Source organism: Nelusetta ayraudi, unplaced genomic scaffold (assembly GCF_046127955.1).
Source record: "Nelusetta ayraudi isolate G7.1 ecotype Tasmania unplaced genomic scaffold, CSIRO-AGI_Nayr_v1 ptg000028l, whole genome shotgun sequence".
NCBI classification, from domain to species: Eukaryota; Metazoa; Chordata; class Actinopteri; order Tetraodontiformes; family Monacanthidae; genus Nelusetta; species Nelusetta ayraudi.
The window spans coordinates 2,077,139-2,100,323 of NW_027466078.1; the positions used below are offsets into that span (position 1 = coordinate 2,077,139).

The following is a 23,185-nucleotide window of genomic DNA, read 5'->3' on the forward strand; positions in this document are numbered from 1 at the left end:
CACGGAGGCGCACCCGACAGACCCGCCGCGTCTCCCGGCCCCAGACGCGCGCTTTCAACAACTGGTGCGCAACTTACACCAGATAATTCGGCTGACCCACCACCTAGAAAATGTTTCCCCAAAGGGTTTCGACCTAGGCTCCCGCATGATAACGCGCACAGTGGACCAACTTTGCACGCTCATCAAACCTGCCGCGCCCACACCAAACACGACAGACTTTTTGAACTTTTTGACAGTGGGGCGTCATTACCCTCCAAATTCTTCGGGAACACTACGAAGACGCGCGAACGTGTGTGCTTGTTGACACCTTACCTGAGTTGCCGCAGGACTGGAAACACCTTTTCCAGGTCGCCACGAGGTGGGCCAGGCGGAACCTGGCCCGCCTGCGGCAATCCACAGTGGACCAGGCGGAGGAATTAATCCGGGAGCTCCTGACTCCAGACTGCTGCTGTGGAGGAGACCAGGCCTCCACCACGTGACCAATCACCCCAGCAGCACCTCAATCAGACGGCTCCTCCCCCACCTGCTCCAGGCTGGGTGCACAGGGAAAACCCGGCCAAGGAGTCCACCGGACCGGAGCCACCTCCCAAAAAGGCCCCACCGCGGCCCCCTCCACCCCGCCAGGTGGGGAAAAGCACAACAGAGGCACAGACTCAAACACCCCACTTACCTGTAACACCGCAGGCCATCAGGAGGGGGCCCCGCCCACTCAGGCGCAAGACGGGTCCTCTCCTTCCAGTCTCCAGTGCTTCCCCCCACACCCACCATCGACCAGGGGAATGAGAACTCTGGGACCTCCCCCACACCGCCAGAACCCCTGGCCATGCCCATCTTGCAGGAGTGGTTCCGACACGAGCCCCTGGCCGACCTTCCGGCTCCCTCCCCAACTAGGGGAGAATCATGGCTGCATTCTCAGCCACCACAGCCCGCCCCACTGCCCCAGAGACGGCCGACTGTCGCCCAGAGCATCCTGGTGAGTCTGGATCCCACTCCACCCACCACCGCCACCACACCACACATAATTGAGGAGACCCAGCCCCCCGCCTCCCCATGACCCCTGGTGCCGGTCGTGGTCCTCCGGGCAATGGTCCACAGACCCCAGTCCCCAGCCGACGCCCCAGAGGACCTGCAGTCAGACCAGGACTCTGACGGGGTCCTCATGTCCTTTGAGGAGTTCCAGTCACCCGCCAGACCCCGCACCTTCACCACACCGTGCAAAGTCACCAAACACCTGTACTCCAAACACAAACTGCTGGACTGGGGCCTGAGCTTAAACAAGAAGTGGGTCATTCTGGGCGACTCCAATGTGGGCCGCTTCCCGACGCACGACATTGCCGACCTCCAGGTGGACTGCTTCCCTGACGGCAATTACAGACACATTACAGAAGTCATCATTAAAGCCACGTCACACACAATGGTGGAAAGAATGATTTTATTCTTTAGCCTGGCCTGCAGGAAACAAAAGGTCAAAGAGACGGGCATCAAACAGCTCCGGGCAGCCGTCCGGATGGCCCAAACCCTCCTCCCTGGTGTCCAGGTCTTCATCCCCATCATCAACGTGCCTGAGGGGCTCCTTGCCGGTGAGCGAACAGCACTCATCAGAATAAACAAATATGTGGCCCACACCTTCCCCCACATCCCACCCCTTGATGATGAGCTGGTTGAGACCACGAGCGGGCACCTGTGGACAAGAAACACAGCAAAGGCCATCTTCACACACTGGGTCACTTATTTAAACTTCACGGCCCCATAAACCCCTCCAGGCCGGGGCTCACCACTCACCAGCCAGACCAGGCACCTGCCGCCGGGGCGGCCGCCCCCCCCACACAACACAAAAACATTGTGATTCTGGCCAAATCATTTTCCCTGACCCCCCCGCAAGCCAGCCTCCTCAACCGGGGCCTCACCTTCGTCCCCTCGGTGGGCACCCGCACGTCCAGGCTGGACCTGGAGATGGACCTCCAGACCTTCCACAGGAGACTCAAGCTGGCAGCCTACTTTGAAGGCACGAGGGACCGCGCCCCCCTCCCCTTCACTCCGCCCTCCCTCTGGTTCCCGGCTGAAGCTGCGCTCCCTGAAGTGGTCAACAAACTCATCGACCAAAACAAGAGAGTCTTCAAAAAGTCGTTCAGGGTTATCACAGAAAAACACAATCTCACTACAGAAGAGGCCACAGCCCTACACACCCTCAAACACAACCCCCACATCGTCATCAAACCGGCAGACAAGGGCAGTGGTCATCATGGACCGGTCCCAATATGTCGACGAGGCCCTGCGACAATTAAAGAACACCACCTACTACAGACCCCTGGAAGCGCCCATCTTCCCCCAGACCCTCCCCATCATCAGAGACATCCTGACCGCCCTGCTCAAAAAGAAATACATAACCAAAAAGCAATACACCTACCTCCTCGGCGACCAGGAACCCAGCATTAGAAAATTCTACATCCTGCCCAAAATCCACAAAGACCCCTCCGCCTGGAATCCCCCCTTCATCATGCCCCCAGGACATCCCATCGTGTCCGACTGCGGCAGCGACACAGACTGGCGGACTACATTGAGTACTTCCTGAACCCCCTCTCCATCAGACACCCGGCCTACATCAAAGACACTTACCACTTCATCCAAATCATCAAGGGCCTCCAGGTCCCCGCCACCTCCTTCCTCTTCTCCCTCGATGTAGACAGTCTGTACACAAACATCAAGACCCCGTCTGGCCTCGCGGCGGTGCGCCGCATGCTGGACCGCTACCCCGACCCCGCCCGCCCAGACGACGAATTAATCACACTATTAGAGATCAATCTGACCCGAAATGATTTTATTTTTGACCAAAAGTACTTTTTGCAAATCAAAGGAACAGCAATGGGCAAGTCCTTTGCCCCGTCCTACGCCAACATTTTCATGGCCACCTGGGAGGAGAAGGCTCTCGCCCACTGTCCCACAGCCCCCCTCCACTACTACAGGTACCTGGACGACATCTGGGGGGTCTGGACCTCCTCCCTGCAAGAATTCCACGGCTTCATCCAGCACCTCAATCAGCAAGACCCCTCCATCAAGATGAAATTCGAAATCTCCCCGTCCCACATTGACTTCTTAGACACCACGGTGTATAAAGGCCCCACGTCCTCCCACACCACCCAGCTGGAAACCAAGGTGTTTTCCAAAAAGACAGACACACACGCCCTGCTCTTCAAGACCAGTTTTCACCCCAAACACACCTTCAGGGGGATTGTGAAGTCGCAGCTCCTCCGCTTCTCCCGCATCTGCATAGTCCAGGCCGACTTTTTTGAGGCGACCCGGACCCTCTTCCGGGCCCTCAGACCCAGGGGCTACTCCCGGTCCTTCCTCCGGTGCTGCTTAAGAACATTTAAAGAAACAAAGGTCAGAGACACCAGGGAAATCATTCCCTTTACATCCACATTTTCCACTATGAGCACACTTTTCAACAAGACACTCAAACACAATTTTAATGCTCTCATCCCCAACTCAGGCATTCTTGACAATTTTAAACTTATTGCGGCCTACCGCAAGAATAAGAACTTAAAGGACCTCCTGGTCAGAGCCAAATTGCCCCCCATAGTGCCCCCACGCACACCCACTAGATTAGACCAGCTTAAGACAGCCTTTTGTGTCCTCTCATACGCACGTAACCAGTCTTCCCAGAACCTCTGCAGGATCAGCCAGAGAATCGGCCCCGGTGACACCAACTGCGTGTACCTCCTCTTCTGCTCCACCTGCGGCAAGCAATACGTGGGGGAGACAAAGAACAGCATCCTCACCCGCCTGTGGCAGCACCGGTACAACGCTGCCCACAATCAGCGGGCAGACACCCCCCTGATGCAGCACGCCGGCCTCCACGACTGGTCGGCCTTCAAGGTTGCCGGGCTGCAGAAAAATCGGACAGGGAGAGGAGGGCCTGCGAGAGGTCGTGGATCTTCCGCCTGGGCACCAGAGACCCACACGGCCTCAACCTGCAGTACAGACCCCACACCCTGTGACACAGACACACAGCAGCACCACCACAGGACAGAATGGACCTGAGCCTCTCCGGCTCTCTCTCTTTCACACATACCCTATCTTCATCTTTCTTTCTCTCCTCTCGCTCTCTCACACACACATCCACACACTGACATTCTTTTTCTTTCTCTTTTTCTTGTTTTTTTTCTTTTTTTTTCTCTTTTTTTCTTTTTTTCTTTTTTTCTAGCCCCAACCCTGACCCTAACCCTTAACCTAACCCCTTGGACCCCACGCCTAAACTGAAGGTCACTGACCCCACGCCTAATCTGAACCTGCGCGCCTAAACATAAGGTCACTGACCCCCTGACTTGCCCACCCTCCCTCCTTTTCTAACCCTAACCCAGGCCCTCACACTAAGCCTAACCTCAGTGCCCCCACACCTAATCACAAGGCCCCCCACCTCACGCCTAATCTGAAGGCCAATTGCCCCCCTCCCTCCTCTCCCCCCCTTCTTGCTCTCTCTCTCTCCCTCTCTCTCGCTCTCTCACACACACACACACACACACACACACACACACACACACACACACACACTTCTTTCCTCTCCTTCACACTCTCACTCACCTCCTGATGGCCGCACGCCGCCGACCGGAGCCCCACACGGGCCTTCCCAGCATCCTGCCAAAGACTAGAGAAAAGTTGTAATGTGATTTCATTCATGTATTCCTGCCTGAGGCTTGTGCACGCTCTCCACCTTGACCCCTTACCCACTGTATTTATAGTTCGGTTCTTTAACCTTGGTTGTAATTACACTGTTTGCCCGGCCAAGCAGAGAGGGCTTGCCAGGAGCAGCTCTCCGCGAACCTGGCCAACTCTCGCGGGGTTCCCCGAGACTCTCGGCCCCGTGGGAGCGACCAATCAGAGCCACCCCTGGCTCCCCGCTCTTTTCGAGCAACCACAGCGCTCTGCAAAAAGAAATCGGCATTAATCACCGCTCGATTACAGTGATTTATGCATGTTACAATCATTCTGCAATTATTCATGTTCATCATTCTTGTTGCCTTGCCTAGCCTGAAGAAGACCCAGCAGGGTTGAAACGTCGCGATCAGGCAACATTTCACCGGTTTTTTTCATGTTTTATTTTTTTCAAATTTCATGCAGCACTTTTTTGCTCCCATGGCTCCCCTCCTGGGACTCTGTAAATAAAATTCCTGTCCAATAAATCACCCTGAACAATCACTGGACTCTGCAACTCTTCATCCTGCCCGGGTAAGAGACTTTTTTTCACCCACGATCGCTGCAACCCCCCGGGCGAGACTTACGGCTCGACCCGCTAGCATGAGCAGCTACTTCCGGGACGATCGCGGCGCCCCCGGCGAACCAGCGCAAGCATCGGGATTGGAGCCGGGGGGCACGGACGGACCGTGCCATCCCCGATCCCCCCTTACGGGGGGACCGGGCACAACACCCTCGTCCTAACCCTCTCTTTCTTGTTGTGGCTCCTTTAAAGGACGACCTTTGGTTTTAAGCCCACACTTAGCTCATCCTAACCCTAACCATTTGTTCAGTACGCCTAATCTTAATATAATATATATACACGTCTCAACTTAACCTTTGTTTTTTTTACACGCCTAATCTTAAAATATACTTTCTGACGTAAGCATAACCCTGACTTCTTTTCTAACCAGAACCCTTTTGGGGCTTGCCTCACCAGAACCAGTAGTCTTACCGTGCCTAACCAGAACCAGTAGTCTTACTGTTTATCAATTCCTTTACTGGAAAAAAAAATTCATCTGTTTAACTTCATTTTTAACCTTATTTTTAAATAATATTTTTTTCCAGGAGCCACAACTTTGTAAATATTAATTTGTTTTGATTTGATCGTGTTTGCTGTGCTTAGTGTGACTTTTTAATTCTCATTTATTGTTGTTTGAAATTTAATTTTGATGTGTACTTGCCTTTTTTAAATCTTGTCCGCGAGAGGGAGCTCTTGCAACTCTCAGCTATGCGGAGCAGGCCCTGTAGGGGGCGATCACACCCCGCCGGCCCAGCTAAGGTTGCCTTGTTAGGTAGTGACCTAATTACTTAATTGCCATCATGCAAACACTGCATTTAAGCTGTTGGAAAACCTCCCATTTTCATTATGGTGCGTGTCAAGTCCTTCCCTAGTTCAACCCCAAAGGACGCGAGGACAACTCAGATGTGCCAACTTAATCACTTTTTATTCCCTTCCAACTTTTGATTTCTGGTTGGTTGGTTACATCAGTTGATTAGTTGGATAGTTCATCAGGTTGTAAACCTTTAAACATAAAGAAATCAAGTTAACATCTTAACTCAAATGTGATTGGTTAACTGAATTGCAGAACATGATTAAATGATTACATGACTTCTATCAAATTAAATTTTAGCAGGGTTTAAATGTTTAAACAGAATTTTAGAAGATAACATAGCTATCTCTGCTAAGGCAAATATAATCAGTCAACATAAATGTATCACACCTTAAGGGTAAACAAAAATGTTTCACCGACCATTGGCGTCTTTGGAACGAACATTTTGGTGAACTTGTTGGGCTTGAATTTTTTCCTCCTGGCTCTCTCCGACGGCAGCTTTCAGACTGACCTGACCCTACTACTCCTCAGGTGCTTTCAATCATTGGGTGATCAGGAAATGCAGCTGGTTTGCTGCTGCTGGTGCACTCTGGGAAGTGTAGTCGTTCTCAGTGCACTCCCATTCCTGTGCTTTAGCTCAACAGTGTGGGTTCCGTCCGGGTCGTGGAACACTGGATCAGCTCCATACTCTCCGCCGGGTGCTCGAGGGTTCATGGGAGTTCGCCCAACCAGTCTACATGTGCTTTGTGGATTTGGAGAAGGCGTTCGACCGTGTCCCTCGACACATCTTGTGGGGGGTGCTCCAGGAGTATTGGGTCCGGGGCCCTCTGTTAAGGGCCGTGCGGTCCCTGTATGATCGGAGCAGGAGTCTGGTTCGCATTGCCGGCAGTAAGTCAGACTTGTTCCCAGTGTGTGTTGGACTCCGGCAAGGCTGCCCTTTGTCACCGGTTCTGTTCATTGTTTTTATGGACACAATTTCTAGGCGCAGCCAGGGGCCGGAGGGAGTCTGGTTCGGGAACCACATGATTGCGTCTCTGCTGTTTGCAGATGATGTGGTCATGTTGGCTTCATCGAGCCAGGACCTCCAACGTGCGCTGGGGCGGTTTGCAGCCGAGTGTGAAGCGGCTGGGATGAGAATCAGCACCTCCAAGTCCGAGGCCATGGTTCTCGACCGGAAAAAGGTGGTTTGCCCTCTCCGGGTTGGTGGGGAGATCCTGCCTCAGGTGGAGGAGTTCAAGTATCTCAGGGTCTCAGGGAGGATGGAGCGTGAGATCGACAGGCGGATCGGTGCAGCGGCTGCAGTGATGCGGTCGCTGTACCGGTCCGTCGTGGTGAAGAAGGAGCTAAGCCGAAAGGCGAAGCTCTCGATTTACCGGTCGATCTACGTTCCCACCCTCACCTATGGTCACGAGCTTTGGGTAGTGACCGAAAGAACAAGATCGCGAATACAAGTGGCCGAAATGAGTTTCCACCGCAGGGTGGCTGGGTGTACCCTGAGGGATAGGGTGAGAAGCTTGGCACCCGGGAGGAGCTCAGAGTAGAGCCACTGCTCCTCCGCATCGAGAGGGGCCAGCTGAGGTGGCTTGGGCATCTGTTCCGGATGCCTCCTGGACGCCTCCCTGGGCAGGTGTTCCGGGCATGTCCCACCGGTAGGAGGCCTCGGGGAAGACCCAGGACACGCTGGAGGGACTATGTCTCCTGGCTGGCCTGGGAACGCCTTGGGGTCCCACCGGATGAGCTGGAGGAGGTGACTGGGGCCAGGGAGGTCTGGGCATCTCTGCTTAGGCTGCTGCCCCCGCGACCCGACCCCGGATAAGCGGTAGAAGAAGAAGATGGGCTTGCTGGGGACTGTGGAGCCCCAGCAAGCCAAAAAAAACCGGGATAACTTAAAAAGAAATACAAGGTGGGTGTGGACTTGAATGATGATGTGGAAATTAACTCATATTTGTTTTAACCATGCAAATACACATGTTGCTGACGTGAATGATTTCCACTGCCTTAGGATTGCAAATACCCAGGGACTGGAGAGGGAGTGAGCAGGAAGCCCACCGCTGCAACCTGGCCCTGGTTTGACCTCATGGATGAGGTGCTGGGACAAAGGCCTTCCACCGCCCCCCCTGTTCTTGATTCTCAGCTCTCCAGTTTCAATTATTTTCATCATCATCAGTTACTCTATTACTCATTTTCTAAAACTGGTTCTTAAAATGTACAAAATGTGGGAAAACGTCAGAGAGTTTTAAGATTAAAGTTTAACAGTTTTGTGTGAATAATACAGTGGAATGTGTAAATGAGGGGAAGGGGGGCAGGCTTCAGTAATCAGCCCCATCCATATCATTTGCATTTGAAAGGCCAAGCCACCAGCTAACGACTTTCGCCTGGCAGCTTCCTGAAAACCTGCTGTATTCAGGAATTTGCCGGTCCGCGTAACACATTGCTGCAAACTTCCGAATACCTCCGGGTAACAGCAGGTTTGCCTGAAGTTTACCGTGCCCGCATGCAGCCCTTTTCATGCAACACACACACACACACACACACACACACACACACACACACACACACACACACACACACACACACACACACACACCAGACGTATATGAGTGTATGTATATGTGTTTCATATATCCATAGTTATGTAGGAAAAAGTAAAAGAAAGGTTTGTTTATACCTTCTGTCACCCTGTTTCATTAAAATCTAATTTTCAGGTATGTGGGTTTAGATTAGGCTTATATATGTTTGGATATATGTGGTACTTTATAATTAAGACGGCTCAATATGCTTGTAAATGTAATTTTGTTTCTATCTGCTTATTTCTTTTTCGTTCTTCCTTTTTCTTAATGTTGTCCCAGTTCGCAAAAGGGGCTGTGTGATTGTGTGATTGTGTTTATTCATCCTGTTCTTGTTTTAGTCATTGTCGGTTTTATTGGTTTATCAGCAACGAAACCTACACTACATACATGTTCATCATACACAACTAGCGTAGGCGGACCTACCAGTTTTAGGGTCTGAACGGCCTTTTAATTGGCTCTCTGAGAGCGGGATACTGCCCTCGTCCCGAAACTTTAAGCTAGTGAATCTCACTGTGCTGTTCAGAAATTTCTCATTCCTCGTTTGTGAAGGCCTTGTTTTCGTTTGTTTCCCCTCTCATACTTTGTTTGTTTTTGTCGTAATTGTTCGTTTTTGTTTGAATTGTTTGTGTCGGCATTAAGCCAACTTTTTGCTTATGTTAAGCGGCAGCTGACGGCACTGAGACTCGCTCCGAGATCGCTGCTTTCATTTTAATTTTTACCTTTTTCAACTTTTTCCCTTCCACGACCTCGAGACCGATTTGTCATTTTTCCTTTTTCTGTTTTTAATTGGCTCAACGTTTCGCCTTCGAGGTAACCCAGTAATTTGTTTGATCACCGCAATCGTCTCGGATTACGCAAAGAAGAGCGCAGGTCGATGCTGAACTGCCAGTGAAGACATCTTCCAGACAAGAGCAGAACGGGCTTCCAGCGTCTGAGCTTGGTGTGTACATCTGAGCTCCCTGCGTGCTGCCGGACCCGAACGGCCCAGTACGATCTCCCAGGACCACCTTGGAGGACCAGCAAGCGGCAATCTCCCGATCCCCTGCGGGCCGACGCTCATCCAACGTAAGCCTCGTCACTCGCTTTTGTTCTGAAGTCTGGAATGCATCATAATAAATTTAGTCTTAAAATTCTAAAGCCCGTAAACCGTTTGGTTGGCTGTTCTAACAGCTGAGGTCATAATTTTTCTTTCCTTTTATTTTGCTACTTTAGGTCTCAGTTTAGGGTCTTTCATGCCCACACAACACACACGCACAACACGCATAGATACCCTTCGTTGCTGGTGGTGTTTTTATGGTCAGTCTGTCATACTGCTTCGTCTAAATTGTTTGGTGTTTGTTAAAATAAATGTATTGAGCCTGACGTCGTTGTTTGACTGGGTTATTAAAGTGTAGTTAAAAATCCCTGCATACCGGCCAAGAACTCACCGTTAAGGTGAAACGGTATTGAGACTGGTTCTAGTGTTTCTTGCTCACACTAACAATCAAGAGCAAGTGGTGCTCCGTAAATTTCATATCAAATATTCTTTACTCTGTCCTGAGTCGGTCAGTCCGTGGGAGTAGGGACGGCGTCACGCGTCCTCCCTGTCCCCTCGGAGTCCCTCTAGCGGTCAGAGTAAGAACGGCATGTAAAATCCATGTTTATATATTTGGCATTCCGTTTCATTCCTTAGGGAGTTTGATCGGTTATATTAAACAATCATCCTCCCTCCACTACTTTCCCAAAACATGTCATGGTGTGTTTACTTGTTAACTAGGTATTTTCAAGGGTGGAAATGCTGATTTGAAAGTGTCTCAATAACTTTGCTTAGCATTTTTCGGACTAACTGTTGCTACTCTTACCTATGTTATGCTTGTGTGGATGTTTTATACGTACTGGGGAGCGCACTTCCTCCCCAGTTCTTAATGTATTAGGTTATTGCTACTACGTTGCGCCGACCATACAGAGACGCCACTACAAGTGTCAGTTTTCATATGGTCAATGTATATACCAACTCCTACAGTTTCAAATCCCGCATACCTCCAGTCCCCATAACCTTTCGTAAAGGGGGGAGCGGGCGGGGTCTGTTGACAGGGGGAGGGTGAATGTACAGTTTGCTAAGAAGTGTCTCTGAATGTTCGTTGAGGGGGAAGGGAGGGCGTTGGGCAAAGTGTGTCTCACAGCATTTTCTTTTCCCCCTTAGTCTTTTAATCGCCAAATACGGTACAATATTATATTTTACGAAATAGTCAGGAACCCGAACAACGAAACGGTCGCAAAAGGTGGCATCATAATCAGTACAATACATCATATAATATGTATTAACTACCTTCACACAGATGGCAAGTCCCGCGAAATTCCATCGTGTGGAGGATCCTGATGTGAAGAAAGAGCAGACCTGCAACTACTTACTGTGAGTTCATGTCCATAAAATGTTATTCATCACAACCAACCAATCATTTTCACAATCTTAGTTTTCCTGTTTTCCAGTACTCCTGCCAAGATCACAACTTGCCACGTGCAGATTTGTATAATTTATCCAATGAGGCATCTGGCAAGGCACTATCCCTGCTTTGTAGAGGTGCGCAGAAGAGCTGCAGCTGAGCAAAAAATAAGATTCCTCAACAAGGAATTGGCGAAATTGCGCCAACAAGTTGAAGGTCAAAAGGATGAAGAAACTTTGATTACACTTCTTGATGGTAAGATGTCATTTATAAATGTTTTATTGTAGTGCATAATTGTCACAATGTAATCACAAGTTATTAGTCAAGTCTAGTAGGGTTGTGAATTTTTGTGTGTTTCACAACTCAGTTTAATATTATTTGGTACAAATTCAATTAGAAATCACTCTATTATTCATTTTCTAATAAAAAAAAACATGTTTTCTCAATTGGAATACACATTTTTAATAACTTACAACCATTTAATTTATATTTTGACATAGAGTTCAATAGTATCTATCCCAAGTTGCTAATATGAATGCTTGAATGAATTTTGGTTAAATGCTGTCATAATTGTAAGGTACAATGTTTCATCAAACTGTAAAAATGTAAACACAAATGTAAACCAAGACAACATGTTGTCTGATTTATTCATAATTTCATCTAGATCATATTCAAACTGTGTTAGATGCTTGTAATTAAATATCACAACATTAGATTGTATTTCAACACACAGTCACCAAAATGACAAAATTAGTAACATAGGCATCAAATAAAAGCTGTCTACACTTTACTCTGTTACACAGCCAATGGGAACCGGACAAAAAGTTGTTTTTTCAAAAACTCAATTTCTACTTCTTTTCCCTCAAATTAGCTGAAAACAGAAGCACAACACACATAGGTCATTACGTAATACATCCAACAGTCCAGAGAACATGTCGATATTGCATTTAACACAATTGAAATATCAAATACTTCCCACAATCGTATTAATTGTTGACAATTTATGTAACACTAACACATTTAACCTGTAATTTCTCTGTTTGTTCTTTTCATTAATATAGGAAATTTCCCTGAATGGCCAGACCACGATGAGCCAAAAGCCCTTCATGGTAAGATGCATTTGTATATTCATTATTATGGTGTATATTTGACACAATGTATCTGCATTGTACTTAATGTGTGATCATGACATTACAGATTTTTTTAGTTATTTTTCCTTACCTTTTTTTCAATGCAGACAACGTGAAAAGCAAGGGGAAACCATTCAATATTGAATGTGTCGATGGTAAGATGCACATGCATATTTATTGTTGCAATGAATATTTGTCATTAACCAATAGCACCTTAATTATTGTTGATTAATGTGTCTGACAGGTTCAGACCCTAGTCATTTATGCGTTTTGCTGCTGGGAGGACAGAGACACAAGGAGAGTTAAGTCTTTCTCATATGAGGAGAGCAGTCACAGCGCACGCAGTTACACGGCACTATACTACTCTGCCTACGCTGTGATTGAGAGCCTCCTTTATTTAGGAAAGCCCTAGTTACATGAATGTGATGACTCCTCCTAAAGGAGGGGGAATGACTGTTTGAGGAGCCATCGCACGAAAACAGCTAGCACAACAATCAGCTCATTAGCGGGTATCATCTTGTCAGCAGGGGGGTGTGCATGCGTGACCTTGCAGTTAGAACACTGCGTTTCTCTTCGTGCAGATCTCGAGTAGGCACGAGTTTCGAGCATAACAGGTAGATAGAGCAGCTGCAGATAATTATAATCATGAGAACATTCCTTCCAGTCTTTGCTGTCCATAGCTTGAGCATAACAGCATTTTCTTATCAGTGTCCCCAAAAGACTTTTCCTAAATTATATTCTTTTGTTTGTTAAAGAAAACAATGTGACCACAGCACCACCAAAGAGTGAATTGCCACTCATCAAATGTCAGGATTGTAAGGTACAATTTAATATAATATTTTGGTGTACATTTGTCACAATTTAACTGCACTTTAACAAAAATATCCTGTCATTTAATTTGAACTAATTTTTCCTCTTATTTTTTTAACACATTTTGACCACAGGAGCAACAGCAGAATTGCCACCAGACATGGCATGTCTTGACCTTATTGTGGATTTATTACAATGACATGTATTGTCACAATGTTGAACCTTAATAAAATCTACTCATGTAACCCCAACATAATTTTGTTTATAATTTCTGTCTTTTCTTATATAAACCAAATGACCACAGCGCCATAATGTTAACACTTCTTAATGGTAAATACAAATGTACATTGAATATTAAGATGAATATGTGTCATCAGTACTGAACCATATTAATTAATGTGTCTTTTGTAACCCTAACAGATAAACAAATTCGTTGGAGTTTTCATCACCTGTTCAATTTTGTTAAATAAAAAAAAAAATAGGTTGTTATTATAGGTTTTTGTGTTTTAATTTGTTGTATATATATTTGTGTAAAATAGATGTATTGTTGTTATAATTTTGTGAAAATAAAAATCATTGTTCTTAAGTTGCCATTGCATTGTGATTTCAATTTTATTAAAATGGATGGATAGATAACCGTAATATAATTGATATGGCTTCGAACATATTGGAAAAGAAAGTTCTCTTCTTGTTTGAACCCCCACCCCCCAGAAAAAACAAACAAATTAAATGTTTCCTTTATTTATTCACTGGCCTTGCCGACAGTTAATTCAGTTAGATCATTAGATTCCTGAAGACCTGAGCTAATTTTTGGATTGCTCTGCAAAATTCTTCATCCAGTGTTGTAGGGCAAAAAAAAAAAAAACGCGCAAATCAGCATGCACTGGTGGTGGTTGGGGGGGTTCCCATTTCCCCTATCTTATGTGTAGCAAGGTAACTGCGGTCAGCCCACGCACCCCCCTGGTGATTGTTTGTTACTTTTTTCTATTGCTTTGCAAAATTCTTCATCCAATGTTGTCAAACAAACAAGGAAAATACAAATAACGAGCGGCATGGATTTCCACGAGCACTTCCAGTAGGGGGCGGTTCCCATTTCAGCCATCTTATATTCAACAACGTACCTGCGGTCTGCCCTTCTCTTCCCTTCATGAGGTAAGCGCATGTCCATTCTGCGTGTTTGAACTGAATTTTTTCCAGGAATAACTTCATTACTTTATACTTGTAAATGTATGTGTACAAATGAAAATGAGTTGTTTTGTGTGAAAACACTGCTTTATACGTGCCTCAACATATGTTTAATACCACGTAGAATCGAGCAACACTGACAAAAGTTTTTGTCTACGTAATAGCTTGTTGCCTTTGTGAGCCGAACTCGAGGCTAATTTGTGCCACCGAATTAGACATGATGGTTGTGTTACTATATACTTGTGTCTAAGTTTGTGTACATATGAAATTGGGTTTTCCTCAGCTGAAAATGCTGCTTTATACGTGTCTCAACATATGCGTAGTAGCATGTAGAATCGAGCCACACTGACTTAAGTTATCGTCTCGCTACTAGCTTGTAGCTTTTGTTCCCCGAGCTGACGTTAGCCTATACTACTGTAAGCAAACATGGTGGTTGTTTTTACCCGTTTGGTTTGTGGTAATGGTGGAACGCACCCAGCAAATCTGTTGGTATATTATGCATTCGATGCGCCTGAGTTTGTTTTTGAAGCTTGATCAGTTTACAATGAGGTTGCTAACCTAAGTGCTTCCATTTTTGTGTCAAACAATGCCTTTCGAGCCTAAGCCTAGCGCGATGCTTACATGTACTATTCAGAGTGGAATTGTTGTTCTGCACATCAACTCAAACATATTGATTCTGAAATGTATTGATGTGGACCTGGCAAAAATTAAAAATAGGGTTGTCAAAAACATTGATCTATCGATTATAAATAATTACGATACCACTTTGCCGAAGTTTAGATATATTAACACGTCTCCGTGACGAAGCGAAACTGTTGAGGTACAATAGTGCCCCCTTTTTTCTTTAAATTAAATATTTGACCCGTTACTATGTCTATATCGTCAAATAACATTGTATTTAAATATTTCATTGATTGATACATTTAACAATTAATGTATTGAATAATTTTAGTTTTGACACTTTTTTCCTCCTTGCAAACCAGAGCTCATATGTATGAATGACATACAGTATCACATGACAAATGTTTTGTCTTTTTAATTATCTGTTAGTTATTCTGTTAACATTTTGCAACTATTTTCATATGTCTAACTCACATGGTGTAGTTTCTGTCAAGTAGATTAAGTGCAACAACTTATTTTAAATGTTTCCAAACATCTGATGTTATGTGCAATTGTTAACTATACATTGTCATGCCATCAACAATGATTACTGTATTAAAAAAAAAAAATCAGCTTTTTCTGTCTGTTGCAGAAAAGAACCCTTTTGCTTTGGCAAAACTTGGACTGACTTTTTGGACTATTTGCATTATCACTTGGATCACCCCACTTTCTTTTCAACACTTAGATTCTCAAAACACCACACATTTAATTTTACACACAAAACTTTAAACTTCTGTTATCATTGTCTTTCATTGGAAATTTTAATGTTCAGATGCCGAAAACCAAGGCATTCCGTCGCTGTCTGGCCATGAAACAACGCCTGGAACAAAAACAGGATTGGACAGCATTGCCACCTAGAAAGGACTTAGAACATGAAATCATGAACATGGAGATACTCGCGACGTTCAGCCTGTGTTGTTATGTTGTATTCCAAATAAATCTTAAACATGTTCATATTTTTGATTTTTCTTTTTTTTGGTCAATCTACACAGGGCGCGGTACTGGTCAGCGACCTCGGGTGCGAAGATGGCCTGTTTCACTCCTGACTGACAAACAGTGCAAGCTCGTTCTTAAGGCCCAGCAACCAGACAAGGTATGGGTTGTGATTTTGTCAAGCCACGAGTTTCTTTATTTTTCTGTCTTACGAACGCAGTTTCTCTTCCTGCTGAGTGTTCTGGTGGTGGGAGACTCACATCTCCGTCCACTTGTTTTGCGTCGATGCCCGAGAAGTGCCCTTCACACCTGATGCAGTCTGTCAGTTCTCGCCCCGGGCAACAACCCTGAACACGGGCTTGTAACAGACTCCGCCCAGGATTTTGCTGCGTTACTGGCAACTGTGTTGGACCGCTGGCCCAAGGTTTGTTTATCTGCTGTGACAACAAATTTGAACATATGAATGTCATCACCACTTTCTTTTATCAATATCAAATAATTACATGATCTATAGTTCAATAACAGTAATGTTCTTGAATTTTGCATTTATTTTATTTTTTTAACTATTTTGTAGGTGTTTGTGCTTGACTTTCCACCTCGCCTGACTGTCAAGCCAGAAGTACAAACAGCGCTACGTCAAAAATATCATTGTGTTGCTGCACGCATGGGTGTGTAAAATATGTATTTGTTATATTTTTTCTCTTCAGTGACAGTGTTAAGATATTTCTTAGAATTATGTGATTAGATAATTGATTATGCAACATTTCTTCCAGGTTTAACATTTGTGTATATGGCCGATCACCTCCCCCTTCGTCAGCTGTACATGTGGTGTTATGGTGTAAGTTTTGCCTTCTTAAGCCTTACTTGCTCTTCATTTGATCTGACATGTGTTAACATGTTTTATGTTTAGGTGCACCTCAGGACTGATTTTGGTGGAGTGTCTGCATGCTGCAGTGCTCCGTCAGCTCGCACCCCCTTCACCTAGGCCAGGGGTGTTGTGCCACAACCAATCATCGCCAAGGGTGTCTCTCAGAGTGGTTGTGACGGGTCCTGTCCACATGCCAGTGTATGGACCTGCTCCTGAATGGACTCTGGTTGGACCGGAGGTTGAGGTAACCTGTTCATCCCTTTATTTTAAAAATCAACCCTTATCCTAATTTGACTATTATTTCCTCTGCCCCTTTTTCTTATAGACAGTACCAACAGCTGTTGAGACAACATTTCAGACAGACATCCCATCCAATCCAGTGTGGTTCAGTGAGGCTGTGCTGGACCACATGGACACCGTCGTGGACTCATCTGGCAGGGTTTCCCTAGCTGCCATGGTAACATTCACAAAAATACTTGACACAACATATGTACAGTACATGTACAGTATAATTAGTGTGTTACTTTGTTTATGAATTAATTTCTGTTCTTCCAGATGTCCAGCATGAGACGTCGATCAGCACGTGTTGCTTCAAAAATCAAAACAAACAAGCGACAGGTTGGTATTTGGGATATCTGTATTTCATTGTAAGCATCTTTGGGATAGGACAATAAATGCAATTCTTTAAACTTTGTGACCTTGTATTTGCAGGTTCTGGCAACACGTTCACCTGTCCACATGACTGAGTCTGCCTCCAGCAATGTCACAGCAGTTCAGCAGGTTTGTACTTATTCATTTCCACTTCATCACCTGCGCGTGTTTTCCTTTCTGTTTCTCATTGCATAATTTTACGTTTTTCCAGGCGATGCGGCAGATGACCTGGGTCGTGCCAGTGGTTCCTGTGGCTCACGTAGTTCCTGTGGCTCCCGTGGTTGCCAGCGCCAAGCCCGAGGAGGCCAGCACCGTCCAGGAGGCAACACAGAAGATCAACAAAGCTAAGGATGCTTTTCTTTCTTCTGTTGCCTCCGACTGCTCCGCTCATTCTATGCTTCGCACATGTAACATTTGTGATCCATCATCAGTTAGTGAAGATGCAGTGGTAGATCATGGCACTGGTATTAGATTAGCCAAAGTTCTGCATGTTTTTTTTTCATCAAGGAGAAACCGGTCATAATTAAAAATTCCCAGGAGTGCAGTGTATGGCCGTGGCTTTAGTCAGTTTAGCCAAACATACATTGCGCAGTGTGGAGTCTTGGGGTGTGCATGATCTGGATGCAAATTTAATTCAGGGTGATAAAGAATACGCAGTTGTGCATAGCAGGAAAGCAAGTGTTCTGAAATACAAGCATCTTTCTGTTCCAGATTTGCCACGCGTCGTAGAAATATGGCAAATATGTGCGTTTCTGGAGACAGTGACAGGCCAAGTGGGCCTAATGGAACATCCATACATCACCGACAAGAGGTGGCTTATTTTTCGAGATGGACTGGAGAGGGTGTTATATCAGTACAGCACCTCTATTTTGACACTGGGAGGGTATTCTTCAGCCGCCCATCATCCATGGCAATGGCCGCTTTGTGGTGGTTGACAGCAACTCACGTAGTCATGTTGGCTTGACTGCTGATAGTGGTAAAAGTTCAATTCTGCACTTTGCATCTTTTGAAGACTTGCACCATTACTTTTGTTGTTTCCAAGGGCTTTGAATTGTTGGGTTTTAACATTTTTGAGTTCCCTCCCAAAAGTCCATCACCACCACCTGGCAGCCATGTATCTGAGTGTGTTGTTTTGGAGAAGTCAGCACCAGCTGATATCAGTGAGCCTGATGATTGTGTTGTTGTAAGTCCAGACCCAACTGGCAACAGTGACCCACCTCAGAGTAGCAAGACTCACTTTGACACAGATAATTCTGACGTACAGTTTGTCAGTGCTGTGACCAATGATGAGTTTATTTTCTGTCCTCTTGGTGTTGATATTTGTGTTGACCTTTGTCACAATTTCAATATTTGGAACGCACTACTTTTCCCCTCTCTGATTGCAGTGGTTCCCTAGGTGCTCCCTGTACAATTGAGTGTTGTGGCTGATGGGAACTGCTTCTTCAGAGCAATCAGTCAGGCTGTGAATCGTTCACAGAAGCACCATCGCAAGATGTGTTTGGCTATCTGTAAAGAGTTGGAGGTAAATGCTGACAAATACAAAAGTATTTTGCGTAGTCAGTATTCCTATGTCTTGTCCAAAATGAGGTATGTTCATAGTTTGGCCTCAGAAGTGGAAATTCAGGTTGCAGCAGATTGTTTAGGATTAGATGTGTACACTGTAATGGGAAATATGTATTCTTGGGTTATTCTTTATTATGTTGTATCCTGTGTCATATGATCACTAGTAGCACGTGTAATCTGTTCGTTTCATAGTATAACCTTCGAGACATTCTCCTCGTGGTCCACCAGAGGAGGCTGTAAATGTGTCAGCTTGTGCTGATTCTCTGTGCTTTGTTTTCCTCTTCTTCCCTTCCTTATCTCTTCCCCTCCCAGTCCAGTGTATAAGAGACCTTATTCCTCCTTTCCTCCTCGCACTCGCATTTTACTGTGTTTTGTGCCTCAGAGCTCCGATCCCCTTTTTATTGTTTGTTCATTAAATTATCCCAGTATTCCTGCATCGGCATCTTCGCTCTTTTCCACAACACGTTTAATTGGTGGTCATTGGTTGAAATACAGCTCTTGCAAAAAACAATTCTCACATTGTATTTATTTAGAGAATGTTGGCAGAAACCATTATGAAAACGTTTGTGTTCATGAACCTGGACAGCGACGTTGTTATGGCTTTTGTAAGGTTAACCAGATGACCAGTGACGGAATGACTTTGCGAAATATAAAGGCTTTTCATTCAGATGTAGACGTTTCTAATGTTGTTGAGGTTGCAAAAAGAACCAACACCAACAAAGTTGGGGCAAGATTATCGCGGTCAACATACCTGAGAATGAAGAAGACGGCACATGAAAAACAAGATAGCTTTCTTGCAAAAAAAAAAAAAAAAAGGAACCTGACATATAAGACATCTTATTCAGTAGATACACAGATTAGGGATAAAATAAAATCCAGACAATGTAAACACTATCAGCACAATATCCAGCCACAAGACATCCAGTGTCAGAAAGTATAGGCAAGACATTCTGCACAGGCAAAAAGTTAGACAAAGCAGTACTTCTAAGTATAAGCAGGACGCTCTGTCAGGCTGGGACTCAAGGCAGGACTCAGACGCAGAGGGTAGTGAGAGGCAAAGATCTTTATTGTACCAAACACGCGGTACACCTCTAGACCAAGTGATCAAAATAACCAGGCTGTGAAACTCCTAGGGTACCTAATCTATGAAACCAAAAGGGTAAGATATAAGTTGCTCAAGGGATAAAGGGTTGAGGATGGGGGAAAAACAGGGGATAAACTAAAAATCACTCCAGAGGAAAATGGGGCAAGCTACATATAACTAAAGGATAAACCTAGACTAAAACAGATCGAAACATGGCATGCAAAAAGGGCTAATGAAGTAGAAACGAAAAATCACTCTCTAAGAGGGGCTAAATAACAGAATCTCAATTAAACTATTAAACTAAACTTTGACCAAGAACAAAAAATTATCAAAAACAAAAACATCACTAGTCTTTGAGGATGAATCGGCTTACTGTGAGTTTTTCTTGGGCTGTGCCAGAGCGCTAGACATGACGACACAAGACACTCTGGCACAAGACAAGGGAGACACAGGCTATTTAAACACATGAGGTGATGAGGCACAGGTGGAGACAATGGGTAATTGGGTCAGATGCACAGGTGGCACATGAGGAGGGGGAAGTGATCTGAAACGAGAGGAAGGTTAGCAGTTTACGTGGCATTAGAGAAATTCGAATTATTGCCTTAGTCCGATTATGATTGGAGAACTCACGTGCATGTAAACACCTTAGTCTGATTATGATCGGAGTTTGAGAACTCCGATTGGAATCGGAGAACTCCGATTGAGACACCCAGATAATGCGATTGGAATTCGAATTTCTCTGCCTTTTCGTTCACATTTTTTGTAAGTTAGAAGAATTTCAACTTTGTAAATAAAAGCACACCAAAAATATGTTTTTTCTGATTTGTTTTTATTTTGGTAAATTTGCTGTTTGTTTTTTTTTGCTGGAGCAGCGGCACAAGCTTCCTCCATGGTCGGCACTTTAATGAGCGTGTGTATAACTGAAGACACCGTTCCTTTGCAAAACCTGTACACAAACTCTCCCACCAGTCTGCTCCGAACCCGAATCCAACAAGAACGAGAGTTTCGGGTCCGTAGCGACGGCACAAAGCGTAGCATCGAAGACAGTTGTGTTGTTGTAGCCCTCCAACAGCAAACAACGTTCTTGTCTGCCTTTTAAAATCACCATGAGCACAAGAAATAGGGTACACTTTATCTGCAAAGTAAGTAACACGTACATTATGAACTATCGTTCCATATAATGATTTAATATGTCAACCATAAGCAGCTGACCAGCTGAAAAGACTCAATCCACCCCCTTGTGTTGGGAAGAGGACATGTTCCCGTCAATAATTCGAATTTCTCAGCTGCATGTATACGGGCGCAAGGTGAGAACTCCGATTGGACGAGAAAAACGATTTATTGCTTAGTCCGATTAAGCTCTGCATGTAAACGCACTGAGTGATGTCAAAATAAAACGGGAAATGACGAGACGACACGAAGATAAGACGCAACCTCACCGCAGTGTGACACGCTCTTCACATGGGAAAAACTTAGACAAAACAGTATTTCTAAATATAAGCATGATGCTCTTCACAGGGAAAGGACAAAAGAGATAAGTCGTAACAAGTATCGCGGCAATTTAGACCACAAGCAGGGAGTCATTGCTAGAGTTCAGTTGACTCGTCAGCAGAAGAAGGTTCATCTGAAAGACTTTAGTTTTGTCATGGAGCACTTCAATGAGAAGGTTAGAGATGGACCCGAGTTTGTGTGTTCTGTTTGTCTCAGGTTGTTCTTTAAAACTCAAGTCCATGCTTGTGATAGGCAGGTTTATGAAGAAGGAGTCGCAAACAATTGCATTAGTGAGCAGTACTTGCACACATGCAATGTTGACTGTGTTGCACCGTGTCAGTTGCTTTCCTGTAGAGGTCAGCTGTGGATCTGTTACACGTGCCACCAGAAGCTACTTAAAGGTCAGGAGCCGGCTGAATGCTGGAATAACAACTTGCAGCTTGATCCCATTCCACCCGAACTGGGCTGCTTGAACAGTTTAGAGCAGCATTTGATTGCGCTACATATACCCTTCATGAAAATGTTGGCGCTGCAGAAAGGGGGACAGAATGGAGTGCATGGACCAGTGACTTGTGTTCCAGGCAATATTGTTGAGACTGCAAACGTGTTGCCACATTCCAGTATAGAAGGGTCTTTGTTACAAGTTAAGCTGAAGCGCAAGTCAACATACAAAGGACACTATGAGTATCAGTTTGTGGATACCATGCATGTCAGGCGAGCTTTAGAGTGTTTTGTTAGGTTGAACCAGTTTTACAAGGACATCAAGTTCAACGACGCGTGGATTAATGCATTTTGTCGGGAAGAGGTCAATGAGTCAGGTCAGGTAGTTGTGGAAGGCGAGGAGGCAGTTGTTGAAGTGAAGGGAAAGTAAGGTGATCAGGGTCAGAAGGAAGATGCGAATGCAGACATGTTACAAGATGAACAATTACATGACAGGCAGCAGCACTGCATGTTTCACGACACTTGTCACATGCCTGTAGATGTAGGCCAGGAGCTTTTGGATCAGCATTTTGACCAGATTTTGAATATCGCGCCTGCAGAAGGCAATAGTCCGGTTAGGGTACTTCGGGATGAGACGAATGAGGCCAAGTCTTTTCCGGTGTTGTTTTCACAGGGTAGAGGGACATACCACGACAGTCGACCTCGGGGTTTGATGTTGTCACGTTATTTAAGTAATAGGATAATGCATGTCGATGGTCATTTTGCGTGGAACGTGGAGTATATTTTTTCAGGTCAATACATGTCAGAGGTTCAGCAGGTATCGTCAAGTGTGTCGATTACGTTGCACAAAGGCAAAGGTGGTCAGGTTGCACAGAAGGTTAGCGTGACTTTGACTTTGACGAATGACGCATCTTTAAAAAAATTATTGCAGTTTGATGAGGGTTGTAAATTTCTTAGACCTATTACAGGAACGCCAGATTTTTGGAGTTCAGCCAAGAGGGACCTGTTGGCTTGTGTGGGCCAGTTAGGAATTCCTACAGATGGCACTGTTTTCTGAACGAGGTGCTCAAGTCTCCTGCTGAAATCATTGGCAAAATCGTCGATCACTTTTATAGAGTTGAGTTTCAGCAGTGTGGTTCTCCTCACGTTCATTGTTTGTTTTGGATCGAGGGTGCACCCAAACTTAGCAAGAACACAGATGAGGAGATAGTTGCGTTTATCGACGAATTTGTAACGTGCGAGACACCCACTGACGATGATGCATTATTGGACATTGTCTCATCGGTACAAACGCATTCTAAACGGCATTCC

At 45.3% G+C, this 23,185-nt stretch overlaps 2 protein-coding genes and 1 long non-coding RNA gene across 3 annotated transcripts in view; 1 reads left to right on the forward strand and 2 right to left on the reverse strand.

Moving 5' to 3' along the window:
• The window catches only part of LOC142891186 (NLR family CARD domain-containing protein 3-like), a 183,854-nt gene that overhangs the window by 94,772 nt on the left and 65,897 nt on the right, over positions 1-23,185 (reverse strand). The window lies entirely within an intron of this gene.
• LOC142891082 (NLR family CARD domain-containing protein 3-like) overlaps positions 1-23,185 on the reverse strand; it is a 163,413-nt gene that overhangs the window by 32,234 nt on the left and 107,994 nt on the right. The window lies entirely within an intron of this gene.
• On the forward strand, positions 16,070-17,264 carry LOC142891063 (uncharacterized). Its single transcript, XR_012927170.1, has 5 exons — positions 16,070-16,200; positions 16,351-16,444; positions 16,550-16,888; positions 16,970-17,101; positions 17,200-17,264. It is a non-coding gene; the product is annotated as an uncharacterized LOC142891063 (long non-coding RNA).